The sequence below is a fragment of the Panthera leo genome, chromosome C2 (genome assembly GCF_018350215.1).
Source record: "Panthera leo isolate Ple1 chromosome C2, P.leo_Ple1_pat1.1, whole genome shotgun sequence".
Classification (NCBI taxonomy): Eukaryota; Metazoa; Chordata; class Mammalia; order Carnivora; family Felidae; genus Panthera; species Panthera leo.
Genome location: NC_056687.1, coordinates 67125613 through 67142317, shown reverse-complemented (window position 1 = coordinate 67142317; position 16705 = coordinate 67125613). Strand labels below are relative to the sequence as shown.

Sequence of the window (16705 nt, the reverse complement as noted above, 5' to 3'; positions counted from 1 at the left end):
ACCTACTTTCCGGCTCTTACTAATTTATGATTCTAAGAGTAAAACCCACATCCCCACTCCCTTCTCACAGCTCATTCAACAATCCTGTCACAGCTGGTATCCACAGTACCGGACTACGCAAAAACCCAAGCCATAGCGTGGGTCAGTCACCATCAACACCACAGAAGAACTCGGGCCAAGTGGCCCACCCATTTCACAGCGTTAACACCTGACCCTCCCCAGAATGCCCGCCCTCCGGGCATTTCCGGTTTTCCGCAGATCTTCTTCCGGAACACTTGCTCACGTCTGACTCCGCCCCCCCCCTCCATTCGTTAGAGACCATTGGCTCTTTCTTTGAGGAAGAGGAGAGTTTCCTAATGTTGATTGGTTTCCGTCATTGTTGATGGGTTAGTTACAAACAAGGCGTGCCTGGTCTCCCTGGTAACGCTCTGCCAACAGCTCTGATTGGTTCTTGTCCTAATCCCATCTTCCGTCCCAACTGCGAGTGGTTGAGTCCCTTGACGGGGCGCGGCGGTGGTAGGTGTCGCGTACGGGATTCCCGAGCTGACGTGGCTTAAATTTGGGAGGGGGGCAGCTGGCGCCTCCGGCCGCAGCCTCTTCCAGGTGAGTGAGGGATACTCCCCAACTCCTCCCTTCTTTGAGTCTTTTAACGGTCACCCCTCCGCAGGGGCTGCCGAAGCGGCCACACTCGGGTCCCCTCCCTGCCCCTCCTCTTCCTATTCCGTCCTGGATCCAGCCCTACACACGCCTCCTTTCACCTACCAGGCCTAGTTCTAGTTGCCCACATGCCAGCTGGCCCTTTGGAAGGGCTTTGGGGGTCTCACTGCGCGGCCTCGGGGCACATATGCGCGGTCTGCTCCCTCCCCAGGACGTTTCTTCTCCCGGATCGACGGAGAGGGCTCTCGGGTCAGTCCTGTCCTCTCGGCCTTGTTCCCTGAGCGGCCTGTTCAGGCCGCCCTGGGTTCGCAGTAGCTGACGTCGGAGAAAACCTGTCTGGCCCCTGTGCTCAGGTTCTAAACTTAGTTTCCGGAAAGGGAAGCGGGACCCAAAGGAATGAACGCCCTTCAGGGCGGAGATCACAGAAACGGTGGAGATAAAATGCAAAAAGGGACCTGGCAAAAGATCCTGCTAATGAGTTGCTGGTGAGATTTGGAGAGAGGAATAATCTTTGCGACGCCTTCAGCACTAAAATCCCAGGAATCAGGGGTAGACATACTGTTAGAGAAAGAGAATCCTGAAGAAAGTTCTGGAGGAAAAAGAACTTGATTTGGTGCTGTGGAGGATATTTATCTGCTTAAGGGGAGTGGTGTGTGGGAGTGCGAAGAGGAAAGTGAGTTCCTTGACAAATGAGGAATATATTTGTCCGACTTATTTTAAGAGTTCCATTTGGTCTGTGGGGAAAGGACAGTTTAAGTGTAGGACAGAGATATTTAAAATCACTGGATAAGTACTTTCACTTTTGGCGATAGTTGGAAGCTTTCTGAACTCTTAAAGAACCTTAAGGTAATTTTTGCAAGATGGCAGTGGAGAACTCCTTACAGACAGGCTTGGAGGCCTTTCCAGAAACACGAAGTAATTAAAATTTGCATGGTCAGAATGACTATGAATGGTCAAACCCAGTAAACATTAACCTGGAAATGGCAGGATTTGGTCATGGAATAGATATAGGAAGAAGTTGAAGAGAACTAAAAAGTTGCAACCATTATACACTGACAGTTTCACAACTTTTACTTTTCATCCCTTGACCATGTACTTTTACTTAAATGCTTTCCTCTTCACTGCATTAACTTCGTTTGACCACATCAGTAGTTCCTAAACATTTTTACACACCCTATCAGTAGAACGTTTTTGAACAAGCATATTCCAAATATGTTATATTTAATTATGGATACCATATGCATAGCACAGTAAACATATACAAAAACGTATTTAAAAGGATGAAAAAAAAATCTTGCCTACTCTCCAGGACACTCCTAACCCAATTTGGGAACCATTATAAAGTTTGTTTATTTTACAAGAAGGCTGTTTACATTTCTAAGTATCTACAGACTGGATGGAGAAAACTTTTTTTTTTTTTTTTTGAGGTCCTCCATTCTTCTGGAATGGGACCTCCTAGAAATCCTCTTCAGGCGATCCATCTTTTTTCCCCTCTGCTTGAGTCTTAAAGGCCCCCTATCTTTTTCCCTTTTGCATTAATGGATTAATTAAAAGGATGTCGATTTTATCCATTTATAAAAATAATAAATCATTCATAAACTTCTCTTGGTTAAATACTGTTAGGAATAAATTATTTGGAACACATCTCACCACTGATCATCACATACCAGTCTGTTGTTAGGAACCACTATATAAAAGGAGGTTAGGCTCTCTACTACTATATTTTTAATTCAGCCATGTAAAAATCAGCAGTATGTACTTTAGGTAAGTTGAAATTCAATACAAAAGGGTATAATATAAAAACAAAAATCTCTTTCTCCCCTATCTACTGGCCTTTTTCTCATTCCCTACTTCCCAGAAGTAAGCATTGTAAATAATTTGTTTCTTCTTAAGAAACTTTCTGATCAGACTCAAGCACTTACCTAATATGTATCCCCCTCCTATTTCTTTCCCACAAGTGGAGTCATGATACACATACTATTCTATACCTTTCTTTTGCCTCTTGATACTATATTTTTTTCTATCCATAAGTATTAAAGTACCTCATTCTTTTAAAAGGCTATACAGCATGTCCTTGTAGAAATGTCAAAATGTACTTAGTGTGTTCCCTATTGATGGGCATTGGATTGTATTTATTAGGCATCACAAACACTGCTGTAGTGAATATATAAGTATATGAGTGCTCTCATAGCCCCAGCCCTAATTTCAGCCCCAGTGATGAATGTTGGGTGATGAGGTTACTCACAAAATAGATTCTTTTTTTGTATATCTCCATCAGCCAAGAAGCTTTATGGTGCTCTGTGATTAGTTAAAATATATAATCTCTCTTATGCTGTAGTTTACAAACCTTAAAACTGGGGATATTGATAGTACCTCCTTGTTGGGGTTGTTTTAATAATAAAAAAGTAAAGTAATGAGGATATATAAGTTTTTATATGTAAAGCTATTGAAATAATAGTGCATAGTACTGCTTATATAAATTATATCTACCATTTACTTCTAAATTTGTTAATGAAAACATTTTTTTGTGTCATGAAAATTAGCTTTTCATTTTGTAATTGTAAAGTTATATCATAATATTGGATATGTTTTTTCCAGCTGTATAGCACCATTTCCTCTCAGTTCCTCAAACCAATTGAAAATCACTTTGAGAATTAAGGAATTAAGGAAAACTACCCAGGCTCAACCAAGTACACTTTAAATAAATTTGAGGAGTGACTTGGAGATCTCACCATTTTCTGTGGGAAAATGTGATTTAAATTCCAAAGCAGATGTGTACCCAGGCATGCACTATCTTCGATTATTTATTTTTTTTTATTTTCCCATGCATTTTGTACTAAGTTTTCTGTGGTTAGGGACATTACTTATATTTCTTTTTATGTTTTTGTGGCTCCTGGCATTATGCTCCATGCCAAGTAGGTACTTTGAAAATAATTATTTATAGCAAGCAGTGAAGACTTTGCAAAAATAATACTTATTAAATTTCTAGTGCCACCTCAACAGACGAGTGTTGAGATCCTGTGGCAGTGTTTGTGGAAGGTGTAGCTAGCATTGACTTGAAAGATTGTTTTATTTGCCTGTTTTATTGAAGGCTGGCCTTGGCATGAAGCCCTGATTTTTTTTCTTTTCCCAAATTGCTAGTCATAATTCTGGTGCTTTATAAAACAATAGCAAGAGCATTTTTTGTCCCAGCAGTCACACATATTCCTTACATGAATTTATTACAGTGAACATGAATATTTTCCCCCATTTGTCCATTTCTGTCCTACAGTGAGCCTAAACAGAGGGGTAGATCCATCTTTCTTCATTTGGCTTAAGCATGACTACTTTGTCTCTTTTGCCCTCAAGTTCTCAACCTTTCAACTACATAAAGCACTTAACTGTGCCTGAGATACCCTTCCCAATTACATTTCCACATTTTCCTTTTCTGTTGACAGCCATACAAATCACTCTTGAATCATGGAGTCATAGTACTGGGCGTTAGAATATTTGTCAGTCTTCTTCACTTGAAGATGAGGAAACTGTAAGGTAACTTACCCAGCATAGTACAGCCTCTTTGTGTTGGAGCCAGAACTGAAGGCTCAGTTCCTGGCTCCCAATTTGGTGCTTGTTCCACTACTTCCTTTCTCATGGACCTGTCCGATTATTGTATATCTTTGAGAAACTCCTTTTACTTTGACCTGAAATGGTACATCCTTTATACTGATCTTTCCTTTCTTAAAATGTACATATTTTTAAATGGTTATGTGAGGAAAGTAACCTATTTTTCATTTGAAGAGCTTTTTATCTTAGTAATGCTTTTTTAGTAGAGATACTTTGAAATGTATTCATTTCTCTTGAGTGTCAGTTTTCTTTATCTTAAAATGGCAATGATGATGATACTGATCTTGCAGATTTTGTGAGAATTATAGAGAAATTTGTATAAAGTACATATTGCTCAATAATTATTTCCAATAATATTATCATGATCCTATGTTCATTTGTATGTATCTTCATGTGCAGTAATTTTCAGTAGGCTGCTGGTGGAGACACACCCTTCTCAGGAGGATGAATCAAAATCTCATGCATGGCAGTGGTGGATACCAATGGTGGGGAGAGTTTGAGAAAACATTTGGGATTTTAATTGTATATTTGGGGGGAAAAAAAAAAAACTTTCCCAATAGAAATTACATATCCCTCACAGTCTTCTTGGCTAATGGTGATATACAAAAGATTTGATTTAGGGCATACCACCTTCAGTATACATGTGTGCATACGTTTGGCCACAGATGATAACGTGTTTTACATTTCTCTAAAGGTCCTATGGTTCTAAGATGGTTGGGAATGTTGCCACAATGTGTGAAATCTCAGTACTTTCTCTATTTAGCCCTAAAGGTAGTAGCAGAAGCAAGCAGTAGAATCCAAGCTAGTTAGAGCAGAAAGTGTGAGTACGAACAGAAGGACTATGATAGAGGTGGGTTGAAGGTTGGTTTGAGAATCTGAAGTGAAGATGATGGGAAGTGGCCAGTGATTGAGGTATTTATAGGTCATGGTGTGTGACCAAGCCACGGGTTAAGTTGAGTAACTCTGTTATAGACGGCTCTAGCTGTTAATTGATTTTTAAAAAGACCTTTTTATTGTAAAATAAAACTCAAGAAGAAAAACACACACACACCAAAAGACATATAGCTTGATGAATTATTAGGAGGTAAGCATTCTTATCATAACTATGAGGTCAAGAAATCTAACTTTGTCAGTCATCTGAGAAACTCCTCCATTTGCTCTCTCCTTCCTTTCACAGTAATCACTTCCTTGTGGTTTCTCTATGGTTTTATCACCCAAATGTGAATCTTTTCCCTCCCTTCCCCCCTTTTTAACTCAGTGTCTCTTAAGTCCTTTCCTTATAATTTTTGTTGAAGAACTTAGACTTTTTGACCTGTGGAGTTTCCCACACTCTGAGAATTTCACTTTCATGGGGCAATTCAGCATATTCCTGTATCCTTTGTATCCAGTTCTACCATTTTGTTTTCATTTGTTAGCTGAAATATTTTATATGGATATGGATCCCCTTATCTACTATTTGGTTCCTGAATGGTAAAGTTCAAATAGAAAAGTCAAGATAAATCCTTGACTTTGTTAGTTTTCAAGATACTTAGTTTACCTGATGAGTTTAATATGAACTTGTGGATTGAAGTATTTTTGGTGGGTTTCAATCTATTGCAATTGATATTCTTCTTAGAAACTCACTTGTTCCTTTGGCCTGTGAGAACCTTCTCAATTTGGATCCTGGGTCCTTTTTTTTGTTTGTTTTTTGTTTTTGTTTTTTTTAGGAAAAAAATGAAATTCACTTTTATTAATGAAGATATCATTGTGTATACTAAATTTACAAAGAAAAGTCTATCAAAAACCACATAGAACTAATGGGTACATTTAACAAGGTCACATGATACAAGGTCAATATGGAAACATAAATTATATTTGTATGTAGAGCAACTATTTGGAAAATAATAGTAAAACAATATTAGAGTAGAATAAAAAATTTAAATACATAGGGATAAATTCAACAAAGTATGTGTAAACCCTGTACTATTAAAATTATAAAAAAAATACTGACAGAAATTTTAAAAGACCATAATAAATCCCTGTTTCTGGATTATAAAACTGGATCACATATTGGTTTTTTTTTTTCCCCCCAGGTCCTTTTGACATGACTCTAGTTAGCCTTTGATTGCTTCCTTGCTATTTGTATGACAAGATGTTTTAGGCTTATTGTGTACATTTCCTATTTCAGAACAGGAATTAGCCATTTCTCTGAGAAGCTCTCCTACTTAAAAACATTTTTAATGGAAAATAGTATTGCAAGACCCCAATCTAGCACTAGAGATGTTCATTGCCTCTCAGTTTATCATTATTTTTAAGCCTTTTCAGTGGACAAAGCTAGGAAAATAGATGTACTGAGGTAAAATGCCTTGTAAGTTTATACTGATGCTTTCAACTCAAATCCAAGATCAGTTTTTATCTTGAGGTTCTTAATTTCTTCTGTTTTACACCTGTATTACCTTTTTTCACATTGAAAATATGATAGAATTACTATGCCTGTTAATTGCTCAATTATTGCACTTTAATTCCACATGGTACATGTGGTACTTGTCAAGGAATAATAATACTAATACAGTCACCACTAATGTTGGTTATTGAAAATAGTTCTAAAGGGTTTTTTTTTTTTTTTTTTTTTTGCATATATGATTCACATTCTTCCCAGGTTTTCTTCATGGTAGCCCTATATATTGTTAGAGCATGTAATTATTTAATATTATGTTCTCTCCATATCAGTGTTAGTTCTACAAATAACTATATTTAGTGCTTACCACCAGTCTTTATGATGATGTTTCTTTGATCATTTTGGTCATCTCAAGCTTTCTCTTTAGTAGGTGCCTTAGGAAATGTTCGTGGGAAAATTTTTCATGAATTTTCTTGCATGCTTTTAACATTCTCTCTGTGCTTTTTATATCAAAAATGAAGGTCATTTTTGCTGAAAATAAAATCCTTGGCTCACATTTTCTTTCCCTGAATATCTCAAATGTGGAACTCTAGGATATTTTTCCTGGCAAAAACATTATAAAAAGTCTGATATTATTATTATTATTATTATTATTATTATTATTATTATTATAATTAGACAAGTCACATGATCTTTTGACCTAAATCTTAAAGATTATTTTTAAGTCCATTAGTTTTACTAGAATGTCTTCTTGGTCATTATGGGTTGATAACCCCTGCTACATGGTAGACTCTTTCAATATGTAGCTTCAAAGTTCAAAATTTAAAATTTCAGTTAAATGCTCTTCAGTTTTAGCTTTTTGTGTCTTTTCTGTAACTTTGGTTACAGAAACTTTGGTTTTCTTCTGCAGGGAATTTGGTTGTCCACAGTGCTTATCATCAATCTTTATCACTTCTGGTTCCCTTTGTATTGATTACCTTTAAAAATTTTTTTAAGAATAAAAAAATTTTTATTGGGATGCCTGGGTGGCTCAGTTGGTTAAGCGTCTGGCTCTTGGTTTCAGCTCAGGTCATGATCTTGGGGTCATGAGATCGAGCCCCAAGTCGGGCTCTGCACTGACAGTGTGGAGCCTGCTTGGAAGTCTCTGTCTCCCTTTCTGTATGCCCCTCCCCTACTCAAACATGTGCCTCCCCCCACTAAATAAATAGTAAACAAACTTAAATAAAAAAATTATTAGGAATAATTTTAGGTTTACTATAGAAAATATGTAGACAGTTTAGTCAACTATACTCCTGACAAAGTGAATTTGTCAAAACTAAGAAACCAGTGATGATTCATAACTAACCTCCATACTTTCTTTTAATTTCATTAGTTTCAACATTAATGTCCTTTTTTCTTTTTTTTTTTAAATTTTTTTTTCAACGTTTTTTATTTATTTTTGGGACAGAGAGAGACAGAGCATGAACGGGGGAGGGGCAGAGAGAGAGGGAGACACAGAATCGGAAACAGGCTCCAGGCTCCGAGCCATCAGCCCAGAGCCTGACGTGGGGCTCGAACTCACGGACCGCGAGATCATGACCTGGCTGAAGTCGGACGCTTAACCGACTGCGCCACCCAGGCGCCCCGATGTCCTTTTTTCTGTTCCAGGATCAAATTATAGGACATCACATTGTATTTAGTTCATTCCTTTTTCTTTCTTTTTAAAAATTGAGATAAGTGTAGAGTCATATGAACTTGTAATGAAATAATACAGAAAGATCCCTTGTACACTTTGTCTTGTTTCCCTCAAAGTTTAAAATTTTATAAAACTTGTGTAATATCACAACCAGGATACTAACATTAATACACTCCCACCTTTATATGTGTGTGTGTAAGTTCTATACAACTTCATCACCTATCTAGGTTCACGTATCCACTGCTACAGTTAAGATATCAAAAAGTTCCAACACAAGAACACCTTCTGTTGTTTTTTTATAACTTCAACCACCTCCTGCCTTTCTGCTTCCAAACCCTCCATAAGCATGGGCAACCACTGATCTGTCTTCCATTTCTAAAATTTTGTGACTTCAAAAATATTATATAGGTGTAGGATTATATAGTATGTAACTTTTGGAAAATTGGCTTTTTTTTCATTCAGCAGGAGATTCATCGAAATTATTGGTTTGTTCCTTTTGATTGCTGTGTAGTGTTCTATGGTATGTATATACCACAGTTTGTTTAACCATTTTCTTGTCAAAGGACTTCTTTGCTGATTACAGTTTTGGGCTCTTACAACTGAAGCTACTATGAACATCCATGTACAGGTTATTGCGTGAATTTAAGATTTTGTTTCTCTGAGACAAATGCCTAAGAGTAAAATTGCTGGATCATAAGGTAGTTGCATGTTTAGTTTACAGGTAATTTCTTTTTGATTTATAAAATTATCCTTTATCTTAACTTTCTTTTTTTCCTTAAGGCATGACTTATGAATGTTCATTTTCCTGGGTATTTTTTGTTTGTTTTAGTTTTATCTCATTTCCAAAATGATTTTTAAAACTTTTCAATTATTTCTTGAGTTTCCTCTTCAGTTTTGGGTTTTTCTACTGGGGAAGGTAAATTGATAAATATATTTGTTTTAATTTATTTCAAATCGAAGAAAACCTATACATGTGTTCAGCCAAGTTTGCATCATAGAACAACCTATCAAAGTTTAATCTTTCTTTTGTAAAAGTAAATATGATACATATCTCTATCATATACTTAACTATTTGTGCTCTGGTGTGCTCTTAGTTGGTGTATAAAAATGTATCAATTATAGTCAGCTATTAATTTTTGTTAACAAAATGTTAATATTGGAAATAGATATTGTCATTGTTATTTTTGAACTTTATTGAAGTATAATTGACAAAAATGTACATGTCTAAAGTACACAATGTAATATTCTGCTATACATAGACATGTTAAATGATGACCTCAATCAAGCTAATTGAAATATGGAAAGTACCCATCACCTCACGTAATTACCATTTTGTGTTTGTGGTGAGAACATTTAAGATGTACTCTGTTAGCAAATTTCAGGTATACAGTACAGTGGGTTTTTTTAAAAAATATTTATTTATTTTTGAGAGGGAAAGAGTGAGCAAGCTGGAGAGGGGCCAAGAAAGAGGAAGACAGAAGATCTGAAGCAGGCCCTGTGCTGACAGCAGAGAGCTCGATGTGGGGGTTCACTTGAACCACCCAGGTGCCCCAATACAGAGTTTTAAAAAAAATGTTTATTTTGAGAGAGAGAGAGAGAGAGAGAATGAGTCTCAAGCAGGCTCCACGCTCAGCATGGAGCCCAATGTGGGGCTCAATCACACAAATGCAAGGTCATGACCTGAGCCAATATCAAGAGTTGGATGCTTAATCGACTGAGCCACTCAAGTGCCCCTCAATAAAGTGTTATTAACTGTAGTCACCATGCTGTACATTAGATCTCCAGAATTTATTCATTCTGCATAACTGAAAGTTTGTATCCTTTAACAAATATCTCTTTATTTCCCTTACCCACTTTTCCTTGGCAACCACTATTTTACTGTCTGCTTCTACAAGTTTGACTTTTTTAGATTCTGTGCATAAGTGAAATCATGCAATATTTGTCTTTCTGTACCTGGTTTTATTTCACGTAGTATAATGTCCTCTAGGTCCATCCATGTTCTTGTAAATGACAGGATTTCATTATTTTTTTAGGGCAGAATGATATATCATACACACACAATTTTCTTTATCTGTTCATGTATCAGTAGACACTTAGGTTGATTCTATATTTTAGCTATTTGTGAGTAATGCTGCAATGAACATGGCATTTCAGATATCTCTTTAAGATACTGCTTTCATTTCCTTTGGATATATACCTAAAAGTGGCATTCCTGGGTCATATGGTAGTTCTATTTTTAAATTTTTTGAGGAACCTCCAGACCTTTTTGTGTAATAGCTGTATCAATTAATATTCTTACCAACAGTGTACAAGGGTTCCTTTTTCTCCACATCCTGGCCAACACTTGCTATCCATTGTTTTTTTGAAAATAGCCATTCTAACAGGTATGAGGTGATATTGTGTGTGTGTGTGTGTTTAAAATTTAAATTCAGGTTAGTTAACATATAGTGTAGTATTGGTTTCAGGAGTAGAATTTAGTGATTCATCACCTACATATAACACCTGGTGCTCATCCCAACAAGTGCCCTTCTTAATGCCCATAATCCGTTAAGCTCATCCTCCCACCTGATATTGTGGTTTTAATTTGTATTTCCCTGATGATTATTGGTGTTGAGCATTTTTTTTTCATACAACTTGCCCATTTGTATGTCTTCTTTGGAGAAATATCTGGCCAGTTCCGTTCCCCATTTTAAAATCAGATTGTTTCTTGCTATTGAATTGTTTGAATTTCTCACATATATTTTGGATATTAATCCTTTATCAGATGTATGGTTTGCAAATATTTTTTCCTGTTCTGTAGGTTGTCTCTTTATTCTGTTGTTTCCTTTGCTGTGGAGCTTTTTAGTTTGATGCAATCTCATTTGTCTATTTTTGCTTTTGTTGTGTGTACTTTTGAGGTCGTATTCAAGAAATTATTGTCAAGACCAATGTTAAGAAGCTTTTCCCCTCTGCTTTCTTCTCCTAGTTCTACAGTTTCAGGTCTTGTGTTTAAGTCTTTAATACAGTTTGAGTTGATTTTTGTGTGCAGTATGAGATAGGGTCCAGTTTCATTCTTCTGCATGTGGATACCAGTTTTCTCAGCACCACTATTAAAATAGGGCCTATCCTTTCCCCATTGTGAATTTTTGGCACCTTTTTTGAACATCAGTTCGATGTAAATGTATGGATTTATTCCTGGGCTCTTTATACTGTTCTAGAGGTCTGTATGACTGTTTTCTGCAAGTATCTTAATGTTTCGATTGTTATAGCTTTATGTTCTATTTTGAAAGCAAAAGTGTTATGCCTCCAGCTTTATTCTTGCTCAAGATTGCTTTGGCCATTCTAGATCTTTTGTGGTTCCATATGGTTTAGATTTTTCTTTTTTTAATTTCTGTGGAAAAAAGGCATTGGAATTTTGATAGGGATAGCATTGAATCTGTAGATTGCTTTGAGTGGTATAGGCTTTTAATAATGTTTTTCAAGCCTGTGAACATGGGATACCTTTCCATTTATTTGTGTCTTCTCAGTTCCTTTCATCAATGTCTTATAATTTTCAGTATACAAATCTTTCACATCCTTTGTTAAATTTATTCCTTTTTTAAAAAAATATAATTTATTGTCCAGTTGGCTTCCATACAACACCCAGTGCTCATCCCAGCAAGTGCCCTCCTCAATGCCCATCACCCACTTTCCCTTCTCCCCCACCCCACATCAACCCTCAATTTGTTCTCTGTATTTAAGAGCCTCTTATGGTTTGCCTCCCTCCCTGTCTGTAACTTTTTTTCCCCTTTCCCTCCCCCATGGTCTTCTGTTAAGTTTCTCAAGATCCTCTTTCAACAATAGCCAAATTATGGAAAGAGCCTAAATGTCCATCAACTGATAAATGGATAAAGACGTGGTTTATATATACAATGTTAAATTTATTCCTAAGTATTTTATTTTTTAAAATGCTGTTATAATTGGCTTTATTTTCTTAATTTTGAGGGGATAGTTTGTTGTTGGTACAGAGAAACATAATTTTTGTATACTGATTTTATATCCTGAAACTTTATTGAATTAGTTTGTTAGTTGTAATAATTTTTAAAAGTTTTTTAAGGGGCGCCTGAGTGGCTCAGTCGGTTAAGCGGCCGACTTCAGCTCAGGTCATGATCTCGCGGTCCGTGAGTTCGAGCCCCGCGTCGGGCTCTGTGCTGACAGCTCAGAGCCTGGAGCCTGTTTCAGATTCTGTGTCTCCCTCTCTCTACCCCCCCCCCCCCCCCATTCATGCTCTGTCTCTCTCTGTCTCAAAAACAAATAAATGTTAGAAAAAAAAAATTAAAAAAAAAAAAGTTTTTTAAATGTTTTTTTATTTATTTTTGAGAGAGAGGCAGAGCACCAGAGGGGGAGGGGCAGAGAGAGAGGGAGACCCAGGATCTGAAGCAGGCTCCAGGCTCTGAGCTTTTAGCACAGAGCCCCACCCGGGACTCGCTGGAACCCATGAACTGTGAGATCATGACGTGAGCTGAAGTCAGACCCTTAACTGACTGAGCCACCCCAGCACCCTGGTTGTAATAATTTTTTGGTGAAATCTTTAGGGTTTCTTATATGTAAGGCCATGTTATCTGCAAAAAGAAAATTTTGCTGCTTTCTGATTTGGGTGCCTATTATTTCTTTTCCTTGCCTCATTGATCTGGTTAGGACTTCCAGTACTATATTGAATAGATGTGGTGAGAATGGGCATCTTTATCATCTTTCTGATTTTAGAGGAAATGCTTTTAGCTTTTTACCATTGAGTATGATATAACTGTGGGCTTGTATATGGCCTTAATTATACTGAGGTACATTCCTTCTGTACTTACTCGGTTGAGAGTTTTTATCATGAAAGGATGTTGAATTTTTTTAATGCTTATTCTCCATCTATTGAGATGATTATGTGATATTTATCATTCCTTCTGTTAATTTAGTACATCACATTTATTGATTTGTGGATGTTGAACCATCCTTGTATTTTAGGAATAAATCCTACCTGACATGGTGAATGATCCTTTTAATGTGATGTTGAATTGAGTATGCTGGTATTTTTTGAGGATTATTGCATCTATTTCATCGGGGATACTGGCCTATAATTTCCTTGTTGTGTCCTTGTCTGGATTCAGTATCCAGGTAATACTGTCCTCATAAAATGAATTTGAAAGTGTTTCCTCTCCTTCAGTTTTTTTTAGACTAGTTTGAGAAGGATTAGCATTAATTCTTCTTTAAGCATTTTTTTAGAGTTTACTAGTGAAGCCATCAAGTTCTGGGCATTTCTTTGTTGAGAGGTTTTTGGGTCAATCTCTATGTTATTGGTTTGTTCAGATTTTGTTTCTCATGATTCATTCTTGATAAGTTGTATGTTTCTAGGAATTCATCTGTGTCTTCCAAGTTATCCAATTTTTTTGCATATAGTTATTCATGGTAGTCTCTTAAGATCCCTTATATTACTGTATTCTCAGTTGTAGTGTCTCCTCCTTCACTTATGATTTTATTCATTTGAATCTCTCTTTTCTTAGTCTAGCTAAAGGTTTGTCAATTTTGTTTATCTTTTCAAAAAACCAGTTACATTGAAAAACTTAGTTTTATTGGTGTTTTCTATTGTTTTTTAAGTCTCCATTTCCTTTATTCCTGCTTTGATAATTATTTATTTCCTTCCTTCTGCTTTCACCTTAGTTTTTCTTTCGCTAGATCCTTGAAGTGTCAAGTTACAATGTTTATTTGAGATCTTTCTTTTTTCTTAATGTAGGAGGCTATCTCCACAAACTTTCCTCTTAAAACTGCTTTTGCTGTGTCTCATTAAATTTCCATGGATATGCCATGTTTCCATTTTCATTTGTCTCAATATAATTTTTTATTTCCTTTGTGATTTCTTCTTTGACCCATTGATTCAGGAGCATATTGTTTAATTTTCACATATTTGTGGATTTTCCAATATTCTTCTTGCTATTTTTTGCATATTAAAAGTAATTTTATTTCTTCTTTTAATGTTTTTTTTTCTTTAAATTTAATTCCAGTTAGTGATCATACAGTCTTGTATTAGTTTCAGGTGTACAATATGGTGATTCAGCAATTACATACATCACCTGGTTCTCATCACAAGCGCACTCCCTAATCCCCATCACTTATTTAACCCATCTTCCACCATATCCCCTCTGGTAACCATCAGTTCTCTGTAGTTAAGACTTTGTTTTTTGTTTCTCTCTCTCTTTGATTTTTAGTTTCATACCATTGTCATCAGAAATAATACTCGATATGATTTTAATATTCTTAAATTTGTAAAGACTTATTTTGTGGCCCAATATATGATCTATATCCTAGATAGTGTTCCATGTGCACTTGAAATGAATGTATATTTTGCTGCTTTTGTTATGTTATGTATATGTCTGTTAGGTCCATTTAATTTAATGTGTAGTTCAAGTACATTGTTTTCTTATTGCTTTCTTATGCTTTTATTGCTTTTCTGTCTGGATGACATATCTGTTGTAAGGGAATTGAAGTCTACCACTATTATTGTATTGCTGTCTATTTCTGCCTTCAGTTCTGCGAACATTTGCTTAATATATTTAGCTTTCTGATACTGGGTGTATACATATTTATTTACAAGTATTATATCCTCTTGATGAATTAACCCCTTTATCATTTACCCCTTTACCATTGACCTTTTCTCTGCCTGTCATTACAGTTTTTAACTAAAAGTTTATTTTGTCTTTTATTAGTCACCTTTGTTTTCTTTTGGTTACCATTTGCATGGAATATCTTTTTCCATCTCTTCACTTTCAGTCTCTGTGTAACCTTAGAGCCAGTGAGTCTCTTGTATGCAGCATATAGTTGGATTTTGTTTCTTAAATCCATTCAGCCACTCCATGTCTTTTGATTGTATAATTTAATCCAATTATATTTAAAGTAATTTTTTTTTTTTTTTTTAACTTTTATTTATTTTTGAGACAGAGAGAGACAGAGCATGAACGGGTGAGGGTCAGAGAGAGGGAGACACAGAATCTGAAACAGGCTCCAGGCTCTGAGCGGTCAGCACAGAGCCCGACGCGGGGCCTGAACTCACGGACCGCGAGATCATGACCTGAGCCGAAGTCGGCCGCTTAACCGACTGAGCCACCCAGGCGCCCCTATTTAAAGTAATTTTTGAAAGAATTTACTATTGCCATTTTATTAATAGTTTTCTGACTGTTGTGTGGTTCATTTGTTCCTTTCTTCTCTTGCTGCCTTTATGGGTATTTCAGTTTCTGACGTATGGCTTTTCATGTCTTACATCATTTTGATTAGTAGGTTGTAATTTTGAGTTATTTTGAGCATGACTCTTTGACATGCTTCCATTTTCTGTATGGATATTATTCTGCTATTTTTCTTAAAATGACTTTGTATGGAGATTGTGTTACTTTTCAGGTGCTCATTTTTGTGTTAATTTAATGTTGCTAAACTTTTAGAAGGACATTTATTTTGGATAGCCTTTCTAACTTCACAGAGTTCCCTCTTACGTTGTTTTCCAATATTGGTTCAAATATGTGGCCATTGGATTTCTGAGATTTCCTGACTCCTTTTCTACTACCCCCAGCTCACTCTTTATCTGGATCTTCCTTTGTTGTCTGTTGACTCAGTTTTGATGAATTTTGGTTCTGCTCTTACTAGAGGCCCTGTTCTGAAAGAGAGCCATGACTCTTCAGTTTTGAGAGTTCAGGGGCCCAGACTCTTTAGTCATTTTAAATCTTGCAGGCTCCTTGCTCTTATGTGTGTTGGAGTATGGATATACCTCCCTCTTTCAGCTGCTATTCTTTAATTGGCTCAGCACATTTTCCAGTGAATACCCACTGGCTATTTTGTGGTTCTCTTGGTTTATGTGTCACAGTCTTATAGCTTCTGTATGGCAGCATTATTTTACCTCTTTCCTCTTAAGGTTTTTGGATGGAGAATTAAATATGCATAGGACAGATTAACAGGGAAAGCATACAGATTTATTTAGTATAAATTTTAAGTGACACTGGAGCCCTCATAAGGAAATGAAGACTAAAAGAAGCAATTAGAATGGAACACTTATATATTGAGTTGGACAAGGAACAGTAAATTGTGATAACAGTACAAGGCAAAGGGGTAGTTAATCATGGAAAAGTGACTAGGAAGACAAGGATTCACATACAAGGTTTGTTTGTACAGATTCCTCTTGGCTTCAACTCCCCATCCCTGGAGATAAGAATGTTACTTTCCTTCTAATATAAGGAGGACATCTTCCATATGAGGTTTTGTATCTTGCTTTCAGGAAGAAAAAGGAGAGGTCAGAGCATCCTTCTTGTACCTGCTATTTTTCAAGTGCCTTTAGCTCCAAAATAATCTTTAAGCCAAAGTGACAGATTTTGGGGTGGAACATTCTGCCACTCTTCACTTCCCTTTTC

General features: G+C 36.4%; 1 protein-coding gene across 10 annotated transcripts in view; it reads left to right on the top strand.

The window, feature by feature from the left end:
- The first annotated feature begins 483 nt into the window (after positions 1-483).
- Positions 484-16705, top strand: part of GOLGB1 (golgin B1) — a 90369-nt gene continuing 74147 nt past the window's right edge. For 5 of the 10 annotated variants that reach the window (XM_042903419.1, XM_042903421.1, XM_042903418.1 and 2 more), the window contains exon 1: positions 485-603. The gene's annotated coding sequence lies outside the window, so the exon portion shown is untranslated. Of the gene's footprint in view, positions 604-3183; positions 4186-16705 lie in introns of those variants that run through there. The other 5 variants (XM_042903423.1, XM_042903424.1, XM_042903422.1 and 2 more) reach the window with 3 other exon arrangements.